This window comes from Diplotaxodon limnothrissa, linkage group LG9, assembly GCF_057381915.1.
Source record: "Diplotaxodon limnothrissa isolate DT_005_m linkage group LG9, D_limnothrissa_male_GT1.1, whole genome shotgun sequence".
NCBI lineage: Eukaryota > Metazoa > Chordata > Actinopteri > Cichliformes > Cichlidae > Diplotaxodon > Diplotaxodon limnothrissa.
The window spans coordinates 32,030,904-32,051,722 of record NC_140604.1 but is presented as its reverse complement, the minus strand read 5'-3'; the positions used below and the strand labels follow the sequence as shown (position 1 = coordinate 32,051,722).

At 41.1% G+C, this 20,819-nt stretch overlaps 1 protein-coding gene across 1 annotated transcript in view; it reads left to right on the top strand.

Moving 5' to 3' along the window:
• The first annotated feature begins 3,529 nt into the window (after positions 1 to 3,529).
• LOC146625880 (phospholipase D1-like) overlaps positions 3,530 to 20,819 on the top strand; it is a 49,859-nt gene continuing 32,569 nt past the window's right edge. The window contains exon 1 of the mRNA XM_085362526.1: positions 3,530 to 3,587. The gene's annotated coding sequence lies outside the window, so the exon portion shown is untranslated. The remainder of the gene's footprint in view (positions 3,588 to 20,819) is intronic.

Sequence of the window (20,819 nt, the reverse complement as noted above, 5' to 3'; positions counted from 1 at the left end):
AGAGCACCACTGAAAAATATAAATTCACAACCAAATTGGTCAAACCAAATATGAGACTTACTTTAAGCATTTTTTAAAATAGCTAATAATCTTTATTCACACAAAACAACACTGAGAAGCTGATTTCAAAGTTCATCCATCTAAAGTTCAGCAGCAGGTCAATGCATGAAATGGGAAACAGATGGTTAATTAACATTTTATTGATCCGTGTGACTTATCAGGTGTGGGTCGATCCAGTCTGTCCTCTGCTAAAGGAGGTAATAAAAAAAGCACTGACCTGCCCATCTGTAGTAATTAGAGAAGTCAACCGGCTCCTATTTTGACTGCAGATACTACATTTCATTAGCAAACTCCCTGTGCAGAAGCGACTGACATACTCAGAGATGACTGACAGGGAAACAGAGGTGGAAAAGCAGGCAAAAACAAAACAGGAAATGAAGAGTAACAAAGGTCAACTTCATGACAGAAACAATGCAGGAAGCATCCAAACTGTGAACGGATCCAGCATAGCCTTAGTCAGGAGGGCAAATGGTCTGTATTTGTATAGCACTTTTCTAGTCCCTAAGGACCCCAAAGCGCTTTACACATCCAGTCATCCACCCATTCACGCACTGGTGAAGCTACATTGTAGCCACCCTGGGGCCCACTGACAGAGGCGAGGCTGCCGGACACTGGCGCCACCGGGCCTTGGACACAACGACCCAGACTGTCGGAGCCGGGGCTCAAACCGGCAACCTTCCGATTACAAGGCGAACTCCCAACTCTTGAGCCACGATCGCCGAGCCAAATCTCATATGGGTACAATATTTCAGGTGCTTTAGCCTACACCTACCATTGCTCCACACATTTCAGCCATTTATTAAGTCACCTCCACCCGAGCTCCTCCTTCATAAACAGTTTCTGGCTGAGCCTGCGCTCCCTTTGTTATTTTACTCCAGTTTTCTGATGTTAATCAGTTAATCGCTTTCCATGATATCTACGCCCCTGTTTGCCCCCCCCAAACACCTACGGGAGTTTTCAGGCATTTCCTTAAGTTTGCCAATTTTCTTACTTTTTGTTTGTTCGTGTTTCTGGAGGTTTTTCTCCTGCCTTGTTTTGGGGCCTCGTCTTGTGGCCCGTTAATGATCTTTTATGTTTGTGGTATTATCTGTAAACAGAATCAATGAGGTTAAATATAAGATGAATGATAAATATGAGATTTGTCATCTGAATGTGTAGAAAGATTTGACGTGTGCAGATGCACGTAGGCACCTTGACATCACCATGGAAGAGTTTACTGAGATCACAGAACAGGTGAAGAGTAGCTCCAGCCCACCATAGAGTGAAATCTAACTTTTACTTGAATCCAGCAGAGTTTCCACAGCTGGGCTTTAGAAAGAATACATGTCCAACTTTTAATTACAGTATACACATTTTTATGCCTCTCCCATGTCGGATGGGAGCACTTTCAGGGGAACAGTGGCCCCTTAAATGCTTTCTTCCCTTATGCAATATAAAGGGGTCCAGGGCTTTCTCCAGAATGAGGACCATCTGATGTGGTCTGGACATATTAACAAAACACATCAGATGTTTTGGTCAGATAATACCGCTGGCCAGAAAGCTGAGGGGAGCACGAGAGGGTTTTCAGGGACACCCTCAGGTCTGAGGGTGCGTCTCTCGGCTGGCTTGGAGTTCCCCTGGAGGAGCTGGAGGAAGTGGTCAGGGAAAGGCCAGTTTCTGCTTAGACTTCTGCCCCCTGTGGCCATGTATAAACAGACATGTTTATGATTCTTTTAATTTGGTTCTACACTTAGTAAAACTGTAAACATCTGTCCAAATCTTTGCCCCCAACTACATATGAGTGCAACAAATGTGGCATTGCACCACAAAATGATGATATCAGTTTCTTTTTTACCCAGAAACTCTGGTCTCAAACCCTCTAATTAGGTGCAGTAATCTCTCACTTTCCCGTGGGAGTATTTGCATATTTGATTACCATCAGAGACCGAACTTCTCCCATATCCTACAGATAAAGGGACGTAACCAAAAAAGGGAAGGAACGACACAGTTACCCAGAAATGAGTACTGTGTTTCTGTGCTATCCTCCTCCTCTTCTCCCACATAAACACAGATCATGTGGCCCAGCTGCAGAGTGCATGTGTGGCAATCAGCCTGAATAAGTCAGCATTTCAGTTTGTGAGTAACTCTTCATTGTTTCTATATTTCAGTCTTTACATGAAGTTTGTCTGTTTTTTTTCTAAATTCATGGCAAGTAACTTTTGTTCTTGAGTGCAATGAGCTACAGAGGTTTTCAGGCGTGGTTTCACAGAGGAAGCCACTGTGTCTTATCAACTTCATCAAGGTAAAGACAGAAAAACTGTGTGATCCGGAAGTATCGCAGTGTGCTCTTCAAAGTAAAGTCAGAAATAAATTTGAACGTTGTTTCCTTGACGTCATTCCACAAAACTGAAAACACAAAAAAGGGAACAACTCGACATATTCTTATTTTAAGCAGGAAAATCTCATATAGGATATGCTAATTAATTTCCTTTAGCCTTTGTTATAATTTGTGCACACTTGCAAGCCACCTAAACCCGAAGTCCCTTTTAATGCTCTCTCTGACTGAGTCTGTGTCACTCCTGTTGCCAAAAAATGTATTTCTCAATCATAAACACCAGACTGGCATTTTAAAACAGCACAAACTGAAATATAGAAGTGAATGGATGGATGGATGAATGTGACCCAAACATACTCATCAGTACGCAGACATATGTCTGAGTATATTTAGGTAACCTTTGTAAATTCAGTTTAATAGAGTGATTTAAATTAAGTAAAGTTCTTGTAAACACCTTCAGTGTGGCACTTTAAATTGTGTCTATTACTGTTTACACTGTTTTACTCCAGTGTCTTCAGAGATCTTAATACGTGCTGACAAACTGAAGACTGGAAGTTGAGTGAAAGGCAACACTGTGTGTAGCTTTTTAAAATACTCAACAATTGGAGATAAAATGACATTATTCTTAATTACTAACTACTTTTAAAAGGAAAAGAAAGTAATCAAAATGACAGCACACTGGTGTTTTGTCCTTCTTTCCTGCCAGTGGGTCATCTCAGGACTCACATTTACCTTCTTACCTTTTTACATTCAATACCGGCTGTAAAGTATGCAGACTGACAAACAGTCAGACTCATGTGTGATGAGTCAAAACAAACCCCTCAGCTTGATCATGTTACTGTTTATTTTATTTTATTTTTAATAAAACATAATCGATTATTCATTTAATTATAGTCTTTTAATTGTGCTTTGCTAATTATTTTTTTTAATTTGTATTTATTTGAAATGTTATTAAAACAAGCTTTAGTTGTATTCTGTGAGTTCGTATTTTATTTTAGATGTATTTATTTTTTAATAGAACTACCATAGTAGCTTTATGTCACCAAGTTGGAAATACATGGAAGAAAGCTCACCGTCCTGCCTGTGCGGATTTTATTTTGACAGGAACTGAACAGGAAGTCTTGTAAGTCTTTGCACTTTGGTGGTTTTTGGTCACCGGCTCGCGGCACCACAGCAGATCTCCGGCTGCCGTCGCTTCACATCACATCAGGAGGTAAGACGAACACTCAGCCTTCGTTTTGGGGTCCAGCTGTGCCGTTTGTGGCTCATCCAGATGTTTGTGTGTAAGATTAAATCTGTGACTGTCGGCAAAGTTTACTCCTGATGTGGTCGCGCAGGTGCGTAAACGCGTAAAGAGTGGAACCGTGGCTTTGCGCGTAAAATGTGATGTGGTGGAAGCGCGGGGTAGACGTGGGTGGATGCGCTGTTTGTTTTGGGATTTTTTGGCATGTCTTGGCATCCGTCCTCCTCACCGCAGTGCCCGTGCACATCATCAGCAGTTTGCCCTGGGAGGCAGCGAGCACTTATGAGCCATGTGTTGCTCTCAGTGTCGCTTGAATCGAATGAGGAGATCCACAGAGCGTAACGTTGGCCCGGAGGAGGGCTCAGGGAAGCACGGGGAACGGGTCAGACCAGTACCGAGGAGCGACTCAGCTGCTGCAGCTGCGGCGTGTCGGTGCGTCACTCCGCCGACCTGTCACTGCGCACTTCTTCCTTTTTCAGCCGTCGATCTATTTTGCAGCGAAACACTTCCTCCATACCAGTCAGTGTGTAACACAACTCACCATCCTCACCCAGCACCTTGTAATAAGCAAAATTACCTTTCAGTCGCCTTTAGGGCCAATTTTCCTGGTTAAAGCGCGAAAGTTTACGCTCTCTGCTTCTTGTTTGCGTGTCTGTTTCCACAGCTTATGTGGCACTGTAACACAACATTACACACACACTCAGCCGGTGCTTCAGGTACCCTAAGGGACAGCTTCCACACTTTAAACACACATGCTCAGAGAAATCAAACCGGTTAGGTTGTGTAAACTTAGAGATTTCTTTTTCTTTTTGGGGTTGAGCCAGCCTCTGTCGTGTTAGATAACGCCTGCTTAAATGTGAGTATCTGCTTGTTAACATTTTAACCATTTCCAGTCCAAATGCTCAATTAGCCCTCAAAATCTATCAAACGCTGAGGTGCCTGAGCGTTAAAAATGTTCAGCTATAATAAAATAATGAGTGTGGCTTTGCTCCCTGGTGTTTAACATCCAGAGATGCATGAAAACGAGGATTTATGAGCTTTAGCTAAGCAAGAAGGTCGATTTTAAAGATGATATGCTGTGTTCTGACTGAAGTATGTAACGCTGGATGGACACAGAGGCAGAAGGGCTCTGGGTATGGTAGTTGGCAGATTATGATGTGTGCGTGATGCAGCTAACAGGGCTACATTTAGGCTGAGATAAACATATTAGCACAGCTAAGGCAGAGGAGGTTAAAGGTCCCTGAAAAATGACCAAACTCGAGTCAAGAGAGTGTCTGAGTGTCTGCAACATGAGCTCAGACATTAATATGTTGCTGCATGATTTGAATTATGAAAAAGTCCTGATCCTAAGCTTAATGTCCACACTGAAAGCGTTCAAACATTTGATGCTGTCATATAAACGATGAGTTTTTAGAAACTTAAAGACATCCTGCTCATAAATAATCCCATCCCATAATAATCATAAAAAATGCTTAAAACACAGAGAATAGCTAAACAGGTTTTGGAAGTTCATGTTTGCTCAGAAAAATGAGACACACGACGAAAGGCTCATCCAAAGCAGGAAACGGGGTCGATACGTCATCACTTTACAGATTGCATGTCTGATATAGTCCGCACTTTTTCAGCAGTGTTGCTGTGTCCAGAGTGAGTGTGTCACAGCATTGTGAGTGTATAGTATCTAAACTAAGCAGAATATCAGGTGAAACCATTTGAGTTGAGATAATAAGCTTTTTTCTCTTTAACCTGCAAGTGGGTTAATATATGAGGCCAGCTGTAAGGTACTTTTATAGGGAATTGGATCATTAGTGTTCCAAAAATATCTATATGTAAAGAAGTTTGACATTATACACTCAGATTGCTTTAAAGTTTCCACTTTTCACGACTGCATTGTGATAGTTTGCTGTGACCTGTGGATCAGAGGTGTGGACTCGAGTCACATGACTTGGACTCGAGTCAGACTCGAGTCATTAATTTTATGACTTTAGACTTGACTTGAAAAAATGTTCTAAGACTTGTGACTTGACTTGGACTTTTACACCAATGACTTGGGACTTGAATTGGACTTGAACCGGTTTACTTGAAAAGACTTGATATTTCACCCCAAATATAAAATTTAACACGCATATTATATAGAGATTGAAAATGTGACGTCATTCACGGGTAGAACCGCAAAGGATTCTGGGAACTCATGGCAAGAAGTACTAGCGCACGCAGGCTTTCAATTAAAATCAGTTACACAGCGATAAAAAGAAACACAAAAATGTCAAGAAGCTGTTGTATTATTAACTGCAATAGCCGGTCGCATGACAGCCACGGGAAGCCGACGGGTAAAGAGATCGGTTGTTATCGGATTACGACGTTTAAGAGAAATTGTTCGAGCCATGTTTCCGAAGTGACAAACAGGCGACGGATGGCCTGGATTGCAGCCATTCAAAGATCAAATATAACGTCCCAGAACACTCCAGCTCACAGGTTAGTCTGCTCCAAGCATTTCCACAAAGGTCAGTCTGCTGTTGTAGTTAATGCGTCATTTTCATAACATAACTGGTGATATAGGTTACAAGCAAGTCTGGCGCTGAACAGAAATTATCGCGCTATGCTCCTTTATTTATTGTGCATAAATAGTGAATTGTCCTGACACAATATTGCGTTTCGCTTCTGTTATTATGGTACATTGACAAAAACATATGCTTTTATTCACAGGATAAAACAGTTTTTTTGTATCACTAATTGCCCAGTATGATTACAGCATACAATATTATTGTCACTGCTACATTTCTGTGATGGGTACCAGAAATTATTTCCACTACTAATTAATTACCGTTGAGCTCAAAGGTCCTATTAATAAACGGTTAAGGAATGTGTATTTATGAAGACGATTTGTGAGACTGGTAAACTTATGATACGTACGATGGTCTTTCGTTCTACACGGTGCATTTCAAGGTCCTGCACCCATCCGGCGGTAAACTGTACCTGGGCTTGTTGCAGTGACCGGAAGTTACTAAACTTCATGAGTGTATGCACTCACTCCAAGAACCGTATGATTATAAATATGCATATAAATATGCTAAGATGAGATAGCTGACTTCATCTAACTAGCAAATGTTGTCCAGGCTACGTTGGTGATACAGTTTTTTTTAATGTGTATGATATTTTTGTCATGCGATTTTAAAGCCGGTCCTACAAGCGCATCCAAGAATAACATGCAGCTTATCTCAGAAATGTCGGTGAAAATTATTCTTGGAGCTAAGTTTAATTGAGCTGCATTTTAAAGAGGTGCAATTTCACAATTTGTGTATATTTTCTAAGTTCACTATTTTGTCATGTGTTGAGAAAAACACAGATTTAAAAATTACATGGTCTAATATTTACATTTAGCATAACTGCAACATGCTTTTTTCGTTTTTTTTAATGACTCGAAAGGACTTGAAATTCAAAATTTCAGACTTGTGACTTGACTCGGACTTTTACACCAGTGACTTGAGACTCGACTCTGACTTGCCTGACATTACTTGAGACTTGACTTGAGACTTGAGGATAAAGACTTGAGACTTACTTGAGACTTGCAAAACAATGACTTGGTCCCACCTCTGCTGTGGATGATGGACCTGGAATAGAAAGATTTACTGCTGCAGAACGTGACTGATGCATAAATGACCTTCAGTGTTAAACAAACAGAACCATCAAAAAGTCACAAATGACTCCACCTGGTTATTTAAGCGTATTTAAACAGTACCTGTAGTTCGTAATCAAAATAGTTAATTCAACGTTTAAGTTCACCATCACCTTCCTGTTTTTAAAAGATTCCAGTGTTTAAGGTTTCACAGTTCAGAAAGCCTGCAGAGAGTTCCTTTTAACAAAGTTGCATCATCGCTGCTGCTGCAAGATTGTTGTGGGGCAACAAAATTACAGTTCAGGTCAGTGATGAAGTTTGTTGAGACACTGCTAGGATGCGATGAGATGGACAGGAAGTGTAAGCAGGAAGTCTGAAGACAAGTGCGGGAAAAGTGACACGTGGTGTCTGTTCTTGTGTTGTTTCACACAGACCTGCTTCTCCAGTGTGTCGGAGGGTTTTATTTTTGTTGGTCTGATTTAAACGGAGCAGAGTTGACTCGCTCGCTTCCATGGAGACTGTCGAGGCTGATTAATAGGACCGGCTTGTACGCAGGTAGGATATGCTGTGTTTATTGGCGCTTCCAGCAAAACACAGGCCACAGCGTGGGGAGTGCTTAATTGACTTTGTGGGCGTGGGCGTGTGTGCTTTTCCAGCCAACACACACACATGCTGATAGAGAGCTCAAGGGGCACTGGGAGCGGTGGGTTTGGTCCAGCCTTTAATCAATATTATCAGTAGCTAAATGTCATGACTTTGCAGAACTGAAGACCGATACAGTAAAGTGCAGTAAGATACAGCTGCTGAAGTTCAAATACATCTGGCTCATAAAACAACTGATAACACGGAGCAAAATATACACACATGGATCAGCTGATTAGCCAATAAACAATCTTTCTCATTTTTCAGTTTATTAAATGTTTTGTATTATTTTGTTAATACAACCCCCCAGGTGTGTTTTAAAGGGAGGCTTTGTATTATGTTTTTCTTTTTAGTTTATTCAATGAAACCCACAACTTAACAATATTCTGATTTATTTCTAATTAAATGAAAAAATGTACATTTATTTTTAAAATTCTGTGTCTTTAATTATTTTTTTTAGATAAATTAAAATAATTTTAATTTAATTTTATGCTTTTCTTTAAATATCTTGCAAAATAGCTGACAAACCTTTGAGTGTAATTTAAATATTTGAAAAATCCATCAGTGATATTAAAAAATGAGTTTGTGCTGCTGCAACGTGTCGGCTCCTCTGTTTGCAAAAAGAAGTCAGATCCTATAGAAGTCAATGATAAAATGACCCGACTTCTCACTTGATTTATGACACCAGGACACATGTTCCTTATGGGTTTATGGCCTCAGTTGCTATTTTAAAGTCTTATTAAGACATCGTGATGCTTGTTTTGGTAGTTAAGGTCTCCTTAGAGTTATGGAGCAGGATAAAGCGGGGTGTGATTTACAGCGTGGCTGCCCTGTGAGCCCTTTCTCAGCACATTTGGTTTGAGAACAACCACATGACAAAGCTCAAAGTGATCCAAGGCTTCAGTATAAGATATGATGGTGGGTAAAGTGACAGTGGCTGCAGCCATCTATTATATACAGTCTTTGGTCACAGCTCTACTACACTCCTTCGCACCAAACTGGGCAAAGCCTTTCTTTAAGGAGCTGGCTGTGCGCTTGATGGCCGCACAGGGCAGACTGTCGATGCAGAGCTGGAAGCACTCTTGTCTCAAGTAACGTCATGTTGTCTCTTCACTGGAACAAAAGGCCCTGAACAAATACAGAAGTGAATATGCTTCAAGTATTAAAATCCCCGGATTTATGTCAGTACTGCTGCATCTGTTTGAGGTAGAGCTAGTTTAGTCTTTGTGTCTTTGTTACGGATATGATAATGAGGAAAGACGATTCATTTAGATCGAAGCTTCAAATAGCCGCACAGAGATGTTTTAAACAAGTGTTGAGACTTTCATCTAGAGGGACTTGGCGATCAGTCAAGATATCCCTGAAGGAGAGCTGCCCGTCAAGTCACAGTTAGTCACGTCTCTTTTTGAATAAAGCACACTGAATTTGCTGAGACGGGAGCAAAACAAATTCTGATTTATTAATGTGACTTGACTGTGTCTCAGAGTTAAAGAGATGATCTTGTAGCTGAAAGGTCGCAAGCTTGAGCTTCACCTCAGGAGCACGTCGACTTGAATTAAGTCTGCTCCCATCAGTGCCATCGAGTCGAATCTGAATAGCCAGGAGTCGCACAAACTGCAGTTATTTGGTGTTTTCAGGAGAATCTAATCACCGTGAAGGAAAATGTGGCCTGTGTCTGTTTGCAGTCGAGACAGCCATCAGAGGAAGATTTAATCAACGCCGTGAGCAAACCTGTTAGAAATCAGAGACTCGCCTGAAGCTCCTGACATTAATCTGCTGCTGAGCTTTTCGGTAAAGCTGAAGGTGTTAAACAAACCAGCAGCAGTCTATGATTCTGGAAACGAGAGGAAAGTGGGACAGGGCCATTAAAACATTTAAAATCCCTTCTTTATATTAATGTGTTTAAGCCGTATGAGTTTAAAAAAGCAGTATAAGTTACACTAGCATATATTTAACAGATTAATTTAAAGGGACTTTATTTCAGAATCAATTGAACCCTTTTTTAATCTTCTGGCCTGTAAGCAACGAACATGCAGAAAACCTTCTAACCTACCATTGAGTTAGACTGGGAGAGGAGGTTAACACAAAGGTCACCCGGAGGATCTCCTTTTAAAAAGGTTCACTCCTTAATGAGTACTTTTATTTTAGATGCATATCATACAGAAAATAAAAGATTTGGGGTTATTGGCGGCAGTTCGTCTTGTAATCGGAAGGTTGCCGGTTCGAGTCCCGGCTCGAGTCCCGGCTCGGTTGTTGTGTCCTTGGGCAAGACAGAGGGCCCGTGGCGCCAGTGTCCGGCAGCCTCGCCTCTGTCAGTGCGCCCCAGGGCAGCTGTGGCTACAATGTAGCTGCCATCACCAGTGTGAATGTGTGGATGCCTGGATGTTGTGTAAAGCGCTTTGGGGTCCTCAGGGACTAGAAAAGCGCTATACAAATACAGGCCATTTACCATATTTTATTCTTCCAGTGCTCATTTTCTGGTCCCTGTTTACATTCGTGGACTCTACTAGAGTAGCTTTGCATGATTCACATTCAGAATAAACCTTTCTAATCGAATACTGAGCCTTGATGCAGTTTATGATCTGTGTGAAACAGGCTGTTTTAGCTCCTCGTAGGTCTGAGCAACAGACGGGTGGAGCGTTTCAGCCTGAGTTTACCATATACAGGATAACCTCCCTCGCTGACATCATTCAGAGCTCAGACAAGGAAAAAGTTTTCAGAGGATGCTGAAAAATGAGCTTTTGGCTCCCAGGGAGTATTTGTACATGCACTGACCTCGTTATTAGAAACTGTAGCTGTTGGCTGACTAAAAGAATAACTCAAGCTGGGAATCTGACTCCATCCCAGGCAGACCAACAGATTGTTGATTTTGTGTTCATGTTGTATCTGCAGGTGTAACAGTAAACCTCACTCTGACTATTTACCTATACAAAGACAAGACGCACAAACTAACTGGTCCATGCTAAGCAGCTAGTTCTTCATATGTGCCCGAACCAGCTCGCTGAAGAGTCCAATCTGAGCCACTAGATTAAAAACATTTTTTTCACTGTATTCTGTTCTTCAGAAAGGACGAAGTAATGCTTAAACCATTAAATAACAAAGTGAGATATATTTTCATCGTCAGTATTCAATTACTTGACTGAAAAGTTCCTGTTTTTCCATCTACAGATGCAGCATTAAATCTCCATTTATTTATTTTCATTTTTTTAAATAATGCAAGACATTTGCTGTGGTGCAACAAATAACTTCTGCTTTTACTTGTTCTGTGCTTGTTCTCTAATTTCACTGATTGATTCTTTGCTGAGTGTGAGGTGAAAGAAAGGTGCAGCAGGATTTCTTTGTAATGGGACAAAACTGTGAGATCTTTTAGGCTTTTGATTTATAAAATGATGGGTTAGAGGATGAGCTTGGGCTACATGTGTTTTACTAACATGACTTTAACTCCTGTGAATCAAGCCAAACTCAGAAACTGCACACGTTTCCTGAACCTGCACATGCATCAAGCCTTTCATTGCGCAAACAGGAAAAGTATGCATGTTTCAGCTGGTGCTTTTTGTTGGCCTGGTGATTTCTTTCTATTTTTGGACCTTTATCTTCGACATCACTCCTTCTATAGCTAACTAAAAATAACTGGAGAAGCTTGAAGACGTTACACGCATCTGTTAACTATTATTCTATTGCTGATTTTATAGTCTCGCTGCTCTTAACCGGCATTTTAATATGAGCATCTGTAACAGTGCAACAGAAAATGCAGAATAAGTTTGGTGGTGTCATAAAAAGAATCACTGGCCTCAAAAAATTACTCAGGCTTGTAGTTTCTGAGCAGTTTTCTGTCAAATGGATACATTTGCTGGATATCCTGATGAAATCCAGTTATTTCACTTCAGTTCTGACTGGAAATGTGTTTTTTTTTAAAATCCTTTTCATGACGGTGACTCAGTTTGCTGTGGGAGTGTCAGCTGGATGCCTGACATCTCTTAGTAAATCGAGTTGTACACAGAGTCCGTTGTGCCACTGGTTTGGCTGGTGAGCTCTCATGATCTGTGTCAGGAGATTATGATCATGTGATAGTGGTGAAAGATGGCGTCAAGAAATGTTATCGAGAACGAAATGCTGAGTGTTCTGATGCTGAAAGAGACGGATACAAATCGGGCGTCTTTCCTACTCGTTCTTACTTCAGCGATAAGACTCACACACACACAAACACACACACTCTCAGCGACACATTTCTACTGCGAGAAAAAGGAAGTGTGTTGCAACCTTGAGCCCAGATGCAGTTCGTCTTCATCTGAGCTCTCCAATGTTGCTCAAACAATCTATGCTACAGTTCAAAAAGTATTTACTCCACCCATCCAAATAGTTGAATTCAGGTGTTCCCATTACTCTCATGGCCACAGGTGTATAAAAGCCAGCATGTAGGCGTGCAGACTGCTTCTACAAACATCTGGGACAGAAGTCACGAAGTGCTGGGCTACGTGAAATCACAGAGTGGGGTCGAGGTCGCCAACTTTCTGCAGTCAACCACTACAGACCTCCAAGCTTCACAATTAGCTCAAGAGTTTCCACGACCGAGCAGCTGCACCCAAGTCTTACATCACCAACGGCAACGCAAAGTGTCCGATGCAGTGATGTAAAACATGCTGCTACAGGACTCTGGAGCAGCGGAGACGCGTTCTCTGACGTGATGAATCACACTTTTCTGTCTGGCAGTCTGATGGATGAGTCTGGGTTTGGCGGTTGCCAGGAGACCGGTACATGTAAAGTTTGGTTGAGGGGGGAGTTTAGCGTGAGGGGTTTGTTTTCACATGTTGGGCTCAGCCCCTTAGATTCAGCCAAACAAACTCTTAATGCTTCAGCATATCAAGACAATTTGGACAGTTCCACGCTCCCAACTTTGTAGGAGATAAAGAAAGAGAAATCACTTTCTATATATCAAGTCCTCGGTTGGAGATGTTCAAAAATCAGACTTCAGTAGAGCGAGCTGGATCTGATGCTGCGTGCTGTGAAGCATGCCCTGCTTTAACATGCTTTTTGCATCTAATGGGACCACATTTTGCAAAATAAACAACACGCTGATTAATAAGACTCAAATCTAGTGACAGCGATCATAAACTCACCAGGAAATAGTTTAGTGAGGTCGTAAACCAGCCCAGAGGAAACGCTAAACCAGACAGTCTGCTGTTTGTTTGTGTGTTTGTTTTCTGGCTCTAAGCATTTAGCATTTATCAAACAGTGATAGTTATTTAAGTAATAATGGTGATCAGATGGTGCACACCTTCCAGTGTGTTCTGTTAAATCAGCTCAAACAGGCGCACGTTCACTCGTTTTTTAGCGTTTAGCAGGAAAAGAGGACGACCCGTGATAAATAAAAGGGAGCGACGTGTTAATAAAACTAGTCGACTGATGGACTCTGGCTCTGTGCTGCTGTTTAACTCAACTCTATCAGAAGATTAACAGGTTATCCTGCTTTATATGTGAGTGTTGTCTTCCTTGTCCAATTTGATTGACTTTAGTTTACAGAAGAACGACAGGACTGACACGTTTCTAAAGTCTGGCTTTTAGCCGATGGCTGTGAAGAAAGCAGGGTTAACATGTCGCTGTCTTTGGCTGCCTAAGAGGGGGAATTGAGTCAGCAGACAGTCCATCATTTTCCACAGAAATCTGTGGAAAATGATGGAAACTACAGACGGATAGAAAAAAAGGACCCTCTTCACCTAGAGAGAGAGATTGGACAGATAACCTGTAACCTGCATAGTTTGTGGTTTTAAATCTGACCTCCTTTGAGACAAACGTCCACAATATCACTTCCTCCTATTCTGTCAAGCCCGGTTAAAACAGTCTGTTATTCTGATAAAAGCTGCAACATTTAAGGGTCATTCAGATAATCGGAGAATTCAGATCCATTATTTCATGCTGGCTGCAGGCTAATAAGACATGTTTCTTTTCCCAGCGATGTTTTCTAGCTCCTCCCAGGGATCCCGAGTTGTTCCTTTCAGACCAAAAAAGAAGAGCATAGAAACTCATGCATGGGTGGCAGATAAAAATGAGTGAAGTGCTCAGTGGGGGACTTGATGAGAGTTCATCAACAGTCTGAACCTATAGGAGAATTACTAAGGGTTAAAGTCACCTGACCCAGGCCTAACTTGAAGAGGAAAACCTAATCTTTAAAGGTGTCTGTCTCCTGATTGACGAAGAGTTTAAATTCAGTTCTGAGTCTAATGGGAGGCAGTGAAGAGAAGCTTATATGGAAGAAATTCGATCTCTCTTTGTAGTTCCTGTTAATACTCTTTACGCTTTGTAGAACAACTGACGGGTTTTCATGCCGTGTTTGGAACATGCTGATAATAACAGAGCAGTGCAGTCCTGGACATGTGAGCAATGATGTGCGGCCCCGTGTTTATGCCATCTTTGCCTCTTTGTCCTTCCAGAAGGAAATGTTGCCCAAGTGTGTGTGCAGACCTGATCGGTGTGACAGGTGATGCAGCTGTCAGAGCTGACCACTAAGTGTCACTGTCGTGTTGTCTTCATTGTCATCGCATTTAGTGAACAGTTATGTTTCTCCTGCACTTTAAAGGCTTTCAGTAAAGTGTAATTATCACCATGTCCTGGGTCTGTGTATGTTAACAGTGTGATTTTATTACCTTGTGTGTTTTGTGTCTGAGTCATGGAGGAGCTGAGCTTCCTGCAACAGCTCTACCCAGTAATTACAGGATGACATGTGCATTGTGGAAGGAAATCACTTAAGCAGGTCATTGTTTTAGACCGCTGAGAGGCTCTGATTCCTAAAACGGAACTTTCCACATGCATGCTGGGAAGTCAGTGAAAGAACCGCTGCCTTATTTCAACATTTTGTTCTTTAAAACCATTAAAAGCAATAAAAAACAAAGAGAGAAATACAGAAACCAAAGGCAGCTGCAGCACATGAAATACCGTTATTGTCTTATTGTTAATTCAAAAGGAGTGACAAACCAAACCCTGCATGGTACACAGCCGTGAATTATTAAAGCCCCGTTGGAATTATCATTATTATTACATGCCCATGCATATGTGATGAGTTTTCCGGATTTTGGATATAAAAGAGATTTTATTGTCTTTAAATTAAAATAATATGATCCTTAAAAAAAATGTAGGGTCATTATAGCCTGTTGGTAGTCTTGATGGCCTTCTGTGCTTCCTAATATCTGTCAAAGTTAACCCCGGCCTGTTCGTACAGTTGCTGGTGGGAATTATGAGAGTGTGACACATTAATGGCTCTATGTGACAGTGAACATGTTAATAAGGGGAAAATGTGTAACTTCCTTGTGTGTAGCTAACCACCAGTGCAGACTGTCCACCACCTAAAAAACAAACAAGAACTGCCTTATTGTCTGGAAACCCCACATGCTGACATTTCTTTCATCTTGCAATAACAAATTGAACTGTCAAATTAGAAGCGGCTGTTTTTGCTCAGATATGAATTCAGGTATGCTTTGGCCTCTCTACAAGTTAAGGCTGTGTTTCATCAAAGTGTTTCAGGGCGGAGCTGGGTGTCTTTAATGGCCTGTAAGATCAGCCAGGAACATCATCACCGTGTCAGCTAAGAGGAATAGTGGAGCCGGTTGTCGCCTAATGATCGTCTTTTACAAGGACGAGCTGTCAGAGCATTGAGCTGCATCAGAAAATAGCAGCATGCGGTGCAGGGGCTGCTCTACACGCAGACCTGTTATCGTGCCAGGTGTTTGCCTTTGATGTAACTTGTTAATGACCTTTTTAAGGCAGATTGTGTTCAGTCGGTTTCTTATTTTAGGACCTTGTAGTTGGTTCATAAACATTCAAACATTCTTCTGTTTTCAGAGGCCTGGGTTTCACAAGATCATTTCACAGGATCCTGTGACTTTTCTCACTCTCTTCTTCTTCTTCTTTTTTCAGCAGCTGACATGACACCTCTGCAAGAGAGTGTTTCAGTGCAACGGCCGCCCTACATGCTTATTAAAAAGACGAGATTAAAATAGCTGCACGCTTTCCAGCGTTCAACATCATCCTATTAATACTGCAGCTGATTTTCTTTTTTTTTTTTTAAATTAATTTCAAAGCTACTTTCATAAGAATGTTTTTATCTGTCACCAAAATTACAATTCATGAAAAACAGATGGTTTGACTTTGAAGTCATGGTTTACTAATTCAGGGCTTAAAGTCAACATTTTCTGTTTAAAATACTTTGCTAAATCTACATTACCTAAAATACCATTAGAGTGTGAAGAAACAGCGGCTGTGATGTTATGTGTTGCTGAGATATCGACTAAAGTTGAACTGGGACGGGGCTGTAATCTCATGTAATACCATTTTAATCCACAAGATGGTACAGCGAGTCAGTGTAGCGTCCATCTTGCCCTGAGTTCAACCTGAGATATTCAAACATGGATATGGACCACGTTTGTTATTCATGTTAGCTGTGTTTTCATAGCGTTGTAACTTAAATACTCCCCAAAAACAAACAGAATAATTAGAGACTGCAATAATCAACCTTGTGTGCAGCTGGTGGCGTCCTTCATAATCATTCTGCGACGGAAAATGCTTATCGGGCTGCACAGGAATCATTTTGTTGCAGTACCACTTAGGGCAGGGCGATATGGCCAAAAATATTTATCACGATGTACATTTGAAAATTTGCGATAACGATATAACTGACGATATAATTGACCAGACAAAATGCTTTACAACTCCACAACTTTATTAGTGCAAGAAAAACCCCATCAATGTATTTTCACTTAAACAAGCAGCTTTTTTATGTTCATTAAAGTTATATAAAAACGTAACAGTGCAAATTCCTCGCTGACAGTTTAACCAAAAGGCATTTCCAGTGGAAACTGGCCGACATATCCTCAACATAACCATGTAGAATATCCACAAAACGTATCCACACACAGTACGGTAATATTATGTTGAAGCACGTATCACTCCACGAGGCTCCCGACTACGGCAGCCATAATGTTTCAACAATCCATCAAGCGGTGCGGGTTCGTAGCTTAGCAAAGTCGTACGAAAACATTTTTTGGCAGATTTTTGAGCGCAGTGTGCCACATAAAATCGGTTTGGTAATAACGACGGCCGCTTGCATGCTCTACCAAAAATAGTGCTTTGTTGTGTATCTGAGGGACGAAAGCTAAACCGGCTCCACATCACTGAAGTTGCAGCATTTTTACAAACCAGTTCTGGTTCATCTGTTTCATTCAACGATCTGCTTTCGCTCTTCTCATACTGCGTCACCGAAATGCTTTTTCCACCATGTGCGTATGAAAACAAAGGCACTGCGCATGCGCGTTTTACCCACATTCTTTCGCGATATTTCATTCTCTTATCATTGCCTAACATTATACTGATATTACCTGAATGGTATGATATGGCCCAGCCCTAGTACCACTACTTTTAGATTACCTCTATGTCACTGTATAAACTCAGAATATTGTGTCATTGAGTCATTAGTTTGCTGTCAGCTATGTTTTATGTGCCCTTGATTCTCTAATTCTCTTAAGATAATCTATGAATGTCTTTTGGGTTATAAACTCTTAATCATTAACTTTAATCTGGATAAAACATTGTTTCTCATTCGGGCTTAAATAAATATTGATCAGCTCATAAAAAAACTCAGGACTAAAATATATTAATTAGTGATGTGAGATTATAAAATACAGCGGGCAGGAAATGAATAACAAGCACCGTAATTTTAAGGACTAGTTTGTACATTTGGGGGTGGAAGTGACAGGCACCAGACTCCATAGAGAAATGCTGCAATTTAGGCTCAGGCTTCATACATCTTCCTGCCCAGCTTTGTGTGTGTGTGTGCGTCTGCGTGCGTGCGTGTGTTGCAGTGGCTCACATGTGGGTGGGAGTCTGAATGTTTTGGTCCTTTTCTGGAATGTCAAAAATGAGTCACTGCTTGTTCCGGTTGAAAGCTGCTCCGGCTTTCAACTTTACTCTCACTTAGTTCAAGAATTTTTATTATTTTTTAGCCTGAAACAATTTCTCATTCACTCAGAGAAAAATGTGACCGTGCAGGTGTCTGTGCTATCTTCTGAAGATGTCAAAAAAACAGATTTTTTTACAAACCCACACACGTATTTCATTCACAATGGAAGAATACAGTGAAGCTGGTGTCATCCAAAAAATACTAGCATGTCCTACTAATGCACGCTCATTGACTGGCAGAGGTTTTGGAAAAGGACACACACACTACCCTAAGATGTATTTACAGCACAAACATCCACGTGTGTTGTGTAGCCATCGCCTTTAACATGACAGTTAATGCTTTGTAAAGCAGCAGAACTACAGCTTCAACCTAAACTGGTTCATTTCTCTGAAAGCTCAGTGTTCTGGTATAAACTGGGTTTTTCAGGTCAAAAGGGTGGAGCTGGATGTTATATTATAACCTGTGTTAACAAGGTGTGTCTTAACACAATAATAGGCTGTGCAGTGCAGATTTAGGTGTGGTGATTTTAGGCGTTCAGACTTTAAAGAACTACATATGACAAAGAAAACCTTCATAAGCACCCTTCCTGGTTCAGGGGTGTCGAACTACAGGCCTCGAGAGCCGGTGTCCTGCAGGTTTTAGATGACACCCTGGTTCAACACACCTGAATCAAATGATTAGTTCATTACCAGGCCTCTGGAGAACTTCAAGAAATGTTGAGGAGGTAATTTCGCCATTTATCAGCTGTGATGGATCAAGGACACATCTAGAACCTGCAGGACACCGGCTCTCGAGGCCTGGAGTTCAACACCTGCACTGGTTCATTTTCATTCCCACTCCTGTGAGAAGAGTACAGAGAGTTGGCTCTCATCAAACGCTGCGTTGTTGAATTATGATTGAATTTTGTTTTTCTTTTAAAAAAGGCTTAGAGAGCTAACAATTAATTAATTGTCAACAATTTAAAACTTTCTGATTAAAAACTGATGGGCTTTTTCAGCTGTAGCCTGAATTGAAAAGGCAAAACGTGAAAATTATGTAATTTGGTTCTCATGTTAACTGTTTGGCCCTTTAATGCAAACTGGAATAAGAGCAGCCCTCTCATTGGCTACCAAGTGTCCCCCTGGCCAATACGATCTCATCCCTCCCCCCTTTGTCCCACCCTCTTGAATCTCTCCCTTGTCCGTCTGCCTGGTTGTGGCACTCTGCTCTCAACCTGCAGACTGGCTGTCAGGATCGTGTGGAGGTGTGTGTGTGTGTGTGTGTGTGTGTGTACTGCACACCGCAGCGAGCGTGTGCATGAACGTGTGAACAGATTTAGAAGTGAAGTGGCAGCTTCTTTTTTCTTCTTCTGAGAGGAAGTGTATTTTCTCGCTGGGAAGAAAAGACATGATGATGATGATGGTTATAAAGACGTTAAAGATGATGATGGGTGTCCCTCGACCTCCGCGGGCTCAGGTCAGTGGATGCTGATACTCTGTAGAGCTGTTTTGTGGCATTTATGTGTGCGTGCTCCTCAGGATCCTCCTATTGTCACAAACAGCCTGTTTCTGGTTCCCAGTTTCCTCTCCATTTTTTGTTTGTTGCATGTTTTGTATGAGTTTTACACCCGGATGCAGCAGTGTTGTACTTCACTTCTAGTGCACCAGATTTGGTTGAGTAGCAGCTGAGATTAAATGGCACCAGTGTATGTGTGCATCTGCGCTGTAAGAGGCTGCCAAACAGTCAATCCAAGAGTTTTTCATAGAGATCCACTCACATGTTGGCCGAATGTCAATAACTGGCTCATAAAGCTTTGTTAACTAATATCAGAGGCTAAAGTCTTCTTAGAATGTCGTTTCCTAATCGGAAAGTCAACAGTTCAGTGTTCGGCTTCTTTAGTCTGCATGGAGATGTATCCTTTAACAAGATACTGAACTGAATGCATTCATTAGAGTGTGTGAATGTTACAGAAGGTGCTTAATCAGGGAATAAAGTGCAGTATGAATGTGTGTGTGAACTTAAAGTGTGTATGCAAAATTACCACTGGGTTTATGAACCAGCAGGCTTCTGCAGCTCCATTTCTCTATTTAAGGAGACACGTTTACTTCCAGGTGAAGCAGTGAAAGTAGTGATGAGCTTGCACAAGCAGGAGAAAGTCAGACTGAAGAAGCTGAAACAATTGTGTCCAAAGAGGAAACCAGGTGCAGCTTCTGAAATGTTTCTACCGGTGTGATGATATATTTGGGTTTATCTTTAGTCTGTGCAGCTGTGCTTTTTGGGCTGACAGAGACATCAATCTAAATAGAAAGAAAAAATGTGGAGGGACTGGACTTGTGATAGAAAAGTGAGAAAAGCTGTGAAGTTCGTGTTGGTGTTTGAATCCAGTTTGATCAGCAGTGTGACTCTGGTGGATAATTAGTGTATCCAGACCACCCAGCTCATCACTTACTGAACAGGCAGTTGACTCCTTGTCTTCTCCAACATATAATCTAAAAATAATATCATCCCCAATTACCTGCATTCATTTTACATTTAAGGTCCTTATTTTATACTATTTAGTTATTGAATCGTTTTCTCATTATTATTTAAGTGTTTTTCTTCTCTTCTGACTTTAAGATAAGGTGAGCAATCACTCGTTTCATTAAACTGAGTTTGTGAAAGCAGGATTAAAGCACATTTAAACTCCCCAGAGACTATTGTTTATCATGACTTGGCACAACAGAAACATGCTGTGTTTGTTTAGATTTGGTCCGATGGCTTATTTTCATCCTAATGCAAACCGTGATGAAGGTTGGGACTGAACTCAGTCCCTGCCTTTGTACAGACATCATGCATCTCACTGTCTGAAGCTGTCAGTCTACCAACTTTGTATTCATTCAACTTAAAGTAACTTTATTTGAATTGTTATGAAATTCCTTTAAGTTCAGGCTAGTTTCTGAGTGCAGATAACAAATATTTTAGGCAATCCTGACATTATTTTTTTCTTTAGCATAAGAGCTCTGATACATTCTAATATCATTTT